Source organism: Lynx rufus, unplaced genomic scaffold (assembly GCF_022079265.1).
Source record: "Lynx rufus isolate CCGP_SWC_20201006 ecotype Redwood Valley unplaced genomic scaffold, mLynRuf1.p SCAF_17, whole genome shotgun sequence".
Classification (NCBI taxonomy): Eukaryota; Metazoa; Chordata; class Mammalia; order Carnivora; family Felidae; genus Lynx; species Lynx rufus.
The window spans coordinates 39,348,614-39,358,802 of record NW_025814831.1 but is presented as its reverse complement, the minus strand read 5'-3'; the positions used below and the strand labels follow the sequence as shown (position 1 = coordinate 39,358,802).

Here is a 10,189-nt window from a genome sequence, read left to right as displayed (position 1 = left end):
CAGCCATTTCAGAGTGTTCCAGGCAGAAGGAGGAGAAAGTCACAGTGGCCAACGATCTGAAGGCAGGAATGTGCTTTCCATGTTTGAAGACAATAAGGAGGCCATTGTAGATGGAGTAGAGAGAAAGGAAAAGTTGTAACCTGTGTAACATTAGGTCATATAGTCTGTTGAAGATCAAAGTAAAGACTTTTATCCTAATATGAGTGAGATGGGAGACACTGTAGCATTTTAGGCAGAGGAGTGACACAATCCAGTTCACGTTTTGAAATTAACAACTCGGAAGTATGTGAAGAGTGTAAAGAGGAGTGTGCACAGAGAGATCACTAGAGGTTCTTGAAGTAATGCAGGTGAGAGGTGATAATGAATTAGTAGCAGGGAAGTAGGTGAAGATAGTGCAACTGCCTGAATTTGCTAGAAGTGTGGGAAAAGTGGTCAAAGATGATGGTAAGGCTTTGGCCTCAGCCATCAGAAAGACAAAGTTGCCATTTACCAAGGAGATGGATCTGAAAGTGTACACAGAAAGTTAGGTGTCCCCAGAAAAAGAAAGACAAGACATAGCTTTTGTGATACAAGAGAAGTCATTTTAGGCCTCCAGCTATTTTCTGTGAACTGTGCCCTGACCATCTCTATTTGCCCAAGCACACTTCTTACAGAACTTTCTTGGAATTGCAAAGAAATGCAAAAACTTTAGTAGTTAAGGATTTTAAGGGGACAAAGGGAACCCAAAAACTAAGAGTTTCTACTAGGCCTGGAAGTAACCTTACCATATCAGAGACAATAAATCAGAGGAGGTTAAACCTCATTAACGTAACGTAGAATGTATGTATAGGCATGTTTCCTTAAGATGCATGTCATGTGCAGCCTTAGGCCCATCTGTAAATACAATGACAAAACTCCCCTTTCTGAATATTCATTTTAACCATCAGTGAAAGAAACTCACTCACCCCCGCTTAGAGAGCCACAACTTTGGAGGTTTTTCCCTGTGATCTCCTTATTTGCTGCAGTTAAAGTTTCCTTTGTGTGACAACTCCACCTGGTGTAGTCTCTATCTGTAACTCACCAAGGGGCAAACTCAAGTTAATTCCTTTACAAAATTTGCAGATTCAGGCACTGAGGGGAATTAAGAGTTCAGTTTTGGAAGTATTAAGTTTGAGATACATTTTCCACATGTAAATTTTAGAAGGCTAGAGATAAAAATTAGGAGTTAGTGTTTAAAGATACATAAGACTATGAGACTTGATGAGATCACCTGCAGAGTACAGAGAGATACAAGGACATGTCCTACCACTAAGCCCCAGGACACAGTAACATTTAGAAATTGGGAACATGAGGATGACTCTGCAAAGGATAGTAAGAAGGAGTAACTTAGTCAAGGAAAACCAAGAGAATTGTATCCTGGGAGCCAGAGGAAAAGGTGTTTCAAAGAAAATGAATAGTCCTTTCTACCAAAGTAGTCATGCATTGTTGGTGGGAATGCAAACTGGTTCAACCACTCTGGAAAACAGTATGTAGGTTCCTCAAAAAGTTAAAAGTAGAACTACCCTATGATTCAGGAGTTGCACTACTAGGTATTTGCCCAAATAATACAAAAATACTAATTCAAAAAGATACATGCACCCCAATTTTTATAGCAGCATTATTTGCAATAGCCAAACTGTAGGAACACCCCAACTGTCCATCAACTGATGAATAAAGAAGTTGTGGTAATATATATATATATATATATATATGTAATATATTATATATATATAGGTAATATATATATGTGTAGGTAATATATAATATATATATATATAGGTAATATATAATATATATATATAGGAATATTACTCAGCCATAAAAAAGAATGAAATCTTGTCATTTGCAATGATGTGGATGGAACTAGAGAGCATTATACTAAGCAAAATAAGTCAGAGAAAGACAAATACCGTATGATTTCACTCATGTGTGGAATTTGACAAAACAAAACAAATGAACAAAGGGGGAAAAAGAGAGGCAAACCAAGAAACAGACTCTTAACTACAGAGAACAAACTGACAGTTACCAAGGGGAGGTGGGTAGGGGATGGGTGAAATAGGTGATGGGAATTAAGGAGGGCACTTGTGATGAGCACTGTGTGAGGTATGGAAGTGTCGAATCACTCAATTATACCCCTGAAACTAATACTACACTGTATGTTAACTAACTGGAATTTAAATAAAAACTTTAAAAATTTAGTAATCAACTGTTAAGTACAACTGATTAGTTAAGTAATGAAACCTGAGAGACCATTGGCTTTTTGCAGTGTGCAGCCCTTTGGAAACTTTGAGTAGAGCACTTTTGAGGAAGAGATAGGAAGAAAACCTGATAAAGAGTGAAATCAAGAGAGAATGAATATCACTTCCAGCCAAATGGAAAGTTTACCATCCCACTTGAAACAGTCAAAGGAGAAAAAAAACAAACCATGAATTCATTAATTCTTAAGACACTAAATACCAGGCAATACAGGGCAGTGATGCCTAAGACATGAGAACAAATAGGTTAGCCCTATAAATGCTCCAGTTTACTGTCTTGAGACAGTTTCCCAATCATAGCACTACAAGAAGGGACCAGCATAGAGCCTAATGGAATTGGAATGAGACTGGGAGTCCAGGAAACTGAAAAAGCTACAGTTCGCAGGAGGGAGCAACACAAGGAACTTCAAAAATCTTCGTAATATTGCCATCACTTTTTCAGCTGAGCCTTGATGAAACTATGCATGTAAGTAAGTTACCTGAGACTGGGGAAAGAATCAACTGAAAGGATTGCAGGGAATAGTATGTGCCACTCACACGGGACAAGAATAGTGACCCTTCCCATCTGCCAAATTAGCTCCCACGTGTCACAGGGCTTTGGGTAATCAGAAGTGTCTTGCCTCAGTGCTGTGGGTCCAACCTAACAAATCTTTTTTTTTTTAAGTTTGTTTGTTTGTTTAAGGAAAGGCATATTCAACTGGTACAAATGATAAGTATATTTCAAATGCTAAACAGTAAGCATCTTTTGGTAAGTAACCAAATAGGTGGACTATGACTGAGACATAGAAATGATAGTTATGTCAAGCTTGTGACCTGGTAAAACTGGGCTTTTCAGCACTCCTGTGGACACTTCATTACACTCACCAAGCCACCATGTTTGCTAACACAACAACCAATTAGGTCTGGTCTCAAATTCCACTTCTAAGACAATAGCATCAGGAATTTCAGTTTTAATGAATACAACAACAGTTTCTCTAGCCACTGGAATTTGGAAACACATCCACATTTTAAGACAATACTTCTCAAAATACAAAAGTTGCTTGCTATTGAAAAGCTCCACACCACTTCTGTCTTATGAACTGTACTGCATTTTCATGTTTCATTCCACCTTCAGTTAGTGTTAGAAAGACAAGCACTGGAACTCTGCCAAGACCTACAACTCAGTAGTAACTTACATAACAACCAGGTTTTCTACAAAACAATTTTTTTTTTCACAAGACTTAACCAGTAATCAACAATCTGTTTGGATGGTGGTGCATTGGCATCAAAAGGCCAATTGTGAAAATGAATGCCTTCTATTTTCCACAAGAATGGTGCTGTACTCCTTACTTCTTAAGTTTGTCTATAAATTTGTTTAAGGTTGCACTGGTTAGGTTGTATAAGAAATCTCACTTTCTGGTATGTGACTTCCACAGGTCTGGGCAGTTTCCTTGAACCATGTGAATTTAGTTAAAAACAACCAATAGCATTATGGAAGAATTTTAAGAAGTGAATACAGAAATGATGTGAGGGCACTGGTCTGTTTGAATATACACCACTTGAAATTCTCAGCGCTTTGAGTGTGAAGCTGGAAGTAATAGGGAGTGAAATGAACTTCCTAACAAGAAACAGCAATCCTTCAGTCCTGTAAAACTGAAACAATAGATAGGAAGCATCTAGATAGGTTTAGCCCCCCTAGGTCACAACTCTTGGCAAATGTTCTGCTCTTATGGGGGCATCTTAGTGGAGTAGTGATAAATTTCTTCAGTTCCCTTGTCTACATGGAGGTCATGTGTGCCTGACAGTTATCTATCTCTACTGCCCTTCAGAAACTCCATAAGTGTGACCAAGAAAGGAATATGTTACTCATTGAAGACTGTGGTCTAATCATATAGCTGGACCCTGGGTGACAGGGACACAGGTGGTGGCAGGGCACCAGGCTCCACCAGGCAGTGAGTGTCTCCAAGGAGAGCTTGGTGACAGTTGGCCCATAGCATAGAGAGCCAATATGTATGCCAAGGCCCAATGGTTATCTTGTTTTCAAAGAAGGAAAATAGGGAAAATTAAGGAATTGTAAACCACATTAATGGAGAAAAATTTTATGAAAAGAACCTACTTAATTAAAAAAAAAGACTTATAGAGAGAGGCAGAATTTTTGTGTTTTTGCAGGGAGAAGTATATGGATATACGTGCAGTTGGGCAGGGGTGTCTTTTCATGATTTTTCAGGATTACTATAGTCTCTGTTTCCAAGGGGTAGACCAGAATTTCTTGGCTATGACCTCTTCACTAACTTCCCTTACTTTCAGAATAAAATTCATAATTTTCACCGTGTCTTACATGGCCTGGCTACTGCCTGTCTTTCCATCTTCATCTGCCATTCATCCTCTCCAAATTCATTCTGTCCTCTAGCAATTTCAAGATGTGTGCTTTCCTACTTCTTTACTTTAAAAAAAAAAAAAACAACTGGTAAGAGTTAAAGCCTAGATTCTCTTGAGAGTCCAAACTCTTTCCAACTTATCTAGCTTCCTTCTTGCTAATTGAAATCTGATGACAGTATATGGGTAGCTTTAGAGGCCATCTTAAAGTGATATACCCACCTCTTTGTACCATCAGTACAGAAAAATAGGGTAGAATATGCCTTTAACTTGGGAGCCATCTGCCTCACTTACTGACTCCCAAGAGAGAATGTCAGTTCCCATGCCACTGTGTGGCCTTTCCAATTCAGGGATTATCGAGTTCCTGCTGATGACTTCTGCTCCAAGGCCTCAAGTTGATGGAATCTGTATTTTTAAAAATGCTGCATTCCCTCTATTCTAAAAATAGCTCCTGATGGTTCTCATCATCTAAAAGCCCCTTGGATAAATTAACCCAGATGTACATCTTTGAATTTATAGGATCTGGCTAGGAAATTTTCACATGGGTATAAAATTCCAGAGATTGAAGATGAATGAGATGACTTGTATAATATTTTGTGCTCTGTGGACATAACCTGCTATATACATCTAAGGCACAGTAGAATGATAGTAGAAAAAAATGGAGAGAACTACCAGTCAAACAGGAAGGCAAGTATCCTCACTAGCTTACAGTCAGGTTGGTAAGAGACAGCTGTGAATTTTGATGTTAAAGGACCCATGATCTGGATGAATGTTTCCCACGCTTTTCCCTTTGTCGTTTTTTCCATGGACTTTCTGTCTATTCTGTAAGTGTAATTAAGAAAAGAAGACCAGGGGCCCCTGGGTGGCGCAGTCGGTTAAGCGTCCGACTTCAGCCAGGTCACGATCTCGCGGTCCGCGAGTTCGAGCCCCGCGTCAGGCTCTGGGCTGATGGCTCGGAGCCTGGAGCCTGTTTCGGATTCTGTGTCTCCCTCTCTCTCTGCCCCTCCCCCGTTCATGCTCTGTCTCTCTCTGTCCCAAAAATAAATAAACGTTGAAAAAAAAATTAAAAAAAAAAATAATAAAAAAAAAAGAAAAGAAGAAGACTGGGTGGGGGGTGGTGGTACCTGGGTGGCTCAGTTGGTAAAACGTCTGAGTCTTGATTTCAGTTTAGGCCATGATCTCACAGTCCGTGAGTTTGAGCCCAGTGTGGGACTCTGCACTGATGGTGCAGAACCTGCTTGGGATTCTGTCTCTCCCTCTCTCTGCATGTTCCCCCCTCTCTCAAACTAAATACATAAATTTTAAAAAATAGAAGAAGAAGAAGAAAAAACTAAGTTTTTCTATGTGTTAGTGTCATAGAGTTTTCTAAACTAGCAAGAAAGTCAAAGGATTATAAATAAACCTTCTTCTTTCACAACTTTTTTTTCTTCCTCCTTCTCTCCTTATCTTCCTCTTCTTCAAGTAATATTTAGATTCTCTGGTAGAATTCAAGGGCCCTGCTTCACTCTCATCCCACTCCAGATACCCTTTCTGCCCAAGGGTAAACAACTAAGGTGGGAAGGGTTCTGGAAATCCTCCTCCTTCCTGCTGCCTCAGACTAACCTCACAAATGTCACCCTTACCCTCATTTTGTGGGCTACACACCCCCTCCACTTTTCCGTTAAATTCAGTACACCGAGTCTTTGCAGCTCTTGCTAAAGCAGTGCCATCAGGAATGCTCCTCTCTTGCCTTGTCCCATTTGTCCCTCAGGGACACAGACCAACATCACTGCTCCTATCTATCACTCCATTTAAAAATGAGGTAGGTATGTTTTAGGAAATACGGTTACCACACCATTGTAGCCTAGAAGCATATATATCCCACTTCCCCAGGGAGATCGTGGCCACTCTCTCCACGACCTCTCCAGAGCTGTATCTCCTTTATCTCTTCAGGCTCTGAGACACCTGTCTGATATCTTTTGTTCTAGGGAGGAGGATGGAGAGATAGGGGTCATTTGGAACTATTGAGGTTTGGGGATCCTAGTCTTCACAATTGATAAACTGGAAATTTTGCAAACAAACAGACAAGCAAAACCACTTCTGTGTGACTATTTTTCACTTCTCAGGATTTCAGTTCTAGTGTAATTAAAACTCAGGGCACTGCTGTTGGGATACCACTGGTAAATATTTTAATGATTTTTCCATTAAAAACCTCCAAATTACTATCTCTAAGACCTGGAAACTGAGTCAGATATTAACATATTCAAATGAAGAGGTCAGAAAGAAATTCACTGTTTTCATGAAGAATTACATGCATTTAAAAATATCTATGGTCTGAATATTTCTACAGAGGTATGAAAAGAACTTACAGCATCTCATGAAAACACAGTAGGGGGAAATCACAAAGTTTCAGTGAGCAATGATAAATGAAAAATAATTAGATAAAGTTAGCATTTATTTTTTTTAATTTTTTTATTAACATTTATTTATTATTGAGAGACAGAGAGAGACAGAGCATGAGCATGGGAGGGGCAGAGAGAGAGGGAGACACAGAATCTGAAGCAGGCTCCAGGCTCCAAGCTGTCAGCACAGAGCCTGACACGGGGCTCAAACTCACCAACTGCGAGATCATGACCTGAGCCAAAGTCAGACATTCAACCGACTGAGCCACCCAGACGCCCCTAAAGTTAGCATTTCTAATTTAAAATATATATTATGTAATTGATAGTCACTTAATGGGCTGTTATACTGTGCTTTAGTAGGCAAGAAATAAATGGACATTATTTGATCTGTGACTGTATTTATTGCCATGCAACAAATCATCCCAAGACTTTGTGGTTTGAAACATCAGCAATCATGTCATCATCATCTCTCATGGTCTCTGGGTTTAGAACTTTGGGAGAAACTGGACTGGATGCCAGTACAGGGTCTCTCGTGTAGTAGCTGTCAGACCAAGGTTGGAAATGGAACGGTGGAGAGTTAGAATATCTAGAGACTTGGCAAGGCCTCTCTCCATCAGCAGTGTGGTCCCAGACCTTCTCCATGTTGTCTGGTTGTGTGAGTTAATTGAAACTTCCTCACAGCTTTGGTAAGCTCAGGGCAGTTGGACTGCTCACATGGTAGCCCCAGGATCTGGTGTGAAAGTACTGGTGAACAAGCAGAAGCCTTCTATGAACTAGCCATGGTAGTTACATAACATTACTTCTTTCCCATCACACCACTTCCAAGATTGAAAGGGAAGGATTATAGATCCCATTTCTCAGTGGGAGCAGTGTTAAATAATATGGGATCATATTTTAAAATCTCTACTTCTGTACTTTGGCCAAAAATTATTTGCATTAATCCCACATTCAAACTATAGTCACTTTCTCCTAATAGTTCACACAAATTTGATCTCATTATAGCATCAAGCTCAGGCTTGAAGCCCAGCAACTCATTACAGATGGGCATGAGGTTCTCTGGGCTAGTTTCCTTGGATCACATCTCCTCAAGCATCATCCCTCTCCATTTTAAGATGTGCAAGTTAAGATTAAAAAATATTTGCCTTCCATGCACTCAATATACAATGGCGGGGTAGGCATAGGATAGGCATACACCTATTCAAAAGGGGAAGGGGCACAACCATTCAAAAGAGATGGTGGTGGAAATGGGAGGCACAAAGGTTACTGATATATAGCCCAATTTTTTTCTAATTGAAGTATAGTTGATACACAGTGTTACATACATTAATTTCAGATGTACAACAAAGTAATTTAACAAGTCTCTATGTTGTGCTGTGGTCACCACAAGTGTAGCTACCATCTGAAACACTGCAATGTTTCAGTTGTAGGCACATGTTTCCAGTTCCTTGATTAGGAGCCAGTTCTCACTGGATTTAGTCTCCAGAGTTCTTCCATCTTGTGGGATCATGGTTCCATAACTAAGTTATCCTTCCTTTCCCATAAAGAAAGGAGACTGTGTATGCAACTGAGGCATTTTCTCAGACTCTCTCCTGCCTGTAGGGATGCAGAGATCCAAATACTATTTTGCATTGTCTTTGTTCTATTCTGTCCGCACTGATACAATTACTTTAAAAATGATATGGGCTTTCTGTGTATCAATTGATTATCGATCTCATTAGAGATCAAACCCACAAACCTTTTGAGATAACCTCTTTTACCTTGTGTTCCCTCTGCAGCTTTTATGGTAAATGCTTCTAAGATTCATGGGGACCTATTGTTTAACAGGAGGGAGGGGGTGGGGTATCTGCCAGGCATGCTCTTAAAATATTCAGAAGTCTTTTTTTTTTTTTTTTGTCTGTTTGAAAGGATCTATGCAGCACGAAGTTATGTTTTTCTGAGGTCTTAACAAGGAATCTTATAGGCCCACCCTGGATTTGGTCTTTGCCCTGAAGCCATTTCTTAATTAGAATTATTTTATTTTATTTTATTTTATTTTATTTTATTTTATTTTATTTTATTTTATTTTGTTTTGTTTTGTTATTTTTGTGATTTGAAGAAACTGGGAATATGAAATGACCTTATTTTAGAACCCAGCAAGCCATGGATCCTTTATGTTTTCTCCAAATTTTACTAGAAAATCAAACAGTTCCCTTTTGTATTTCATATGTCTATGCCTCTAACCAACCATACGTTGTTAAAAGAGCTTGTACTTCCAGTGTTTTGCCCCCAAACTTTAGCCAGTTCCATCAGTTCATAAGGTACATTTTCTGTTTTCAGTATTACCACAATTAAGAGCTATTAAGCATTCCACCATTTCATGAAATGAATCTCTTTTCCTCCAGCTTCAAAAAGCAATTTTCTCAATTCCCGTTCAGCCCTCATGAACAACCTCCTTGAGGGCTGTCCAACTTCCATATTTACAATCTCAAGTCTCCTCATCCTCTGCCCATTACTTAAGCCAAAGCCAATGTCAGCTGTTTTATTTTTATTTTGTGTGTGTGTATTGGAACTCTTTCATGTTAAGGAAAATAATTTGAAAACAATTTTTAAGGGTAGTTGAGGCACAATGTTACATTAGTTTTGGGTGTACAACATAGTGATTCAACTTTCCTACATGTTATGCTCATCACAGGTATAGCTACCGTCTGCCACCATGCAACGCTATTCCAATACCAATGACTATATTCCTGTGCTCTGCCTTTTATCCCTGTGACTTATTCATTCCATAACTCCAATCCATTTTAGGTTTGTGATACAGATTCAGTCCACTTCAGGATTCCAGATTTTGTTCTGATTCTGTTACTGTGCGAAAAATTAACTCAAAACTTAATGGCTTAATACAGCAATCATTGTGTCATCTCTCACCATTTCTGTGGGTCAGGAATTCTCATAGGATGTGCAGAACAGTTCTGCCATGGTGTCTTCAGGAAGGTGCATTTGGCTGGTGGCTGGAGCTGGAAGAGCAGGGAGCTGGGGCAGCTGGCAGCCTGTCAGGCCTCTCTCATGCTCTCTCAGGTCTTGTCCCTATGTTTTCGCATATGGGCTATTAGTTCTCTCAGAGCATGGCAGCCTCAAGGCTCTCATACAAGCACTCCAGTGAGCAACACAATAAATATCTGTATTTCCTTTTGTGACCTAGCC

General features: G+C 39.5%; 1 pseudogene; it reads right to left on the bottom strand.

The window, feature by feature from the left end:
- Nucleotides 1-3,223: 3,223 nt before the first annotated feature.
- On the bottom strand, nucleotides 3,224-4,631 carry LOC124512267 (protein tyrosine phosphatase type IVA 1-like; annotated as a pseudogene).
- Between the last annotated feature and the right edge of the window lie 5,558 nt (nucleotides 4,632-10,189).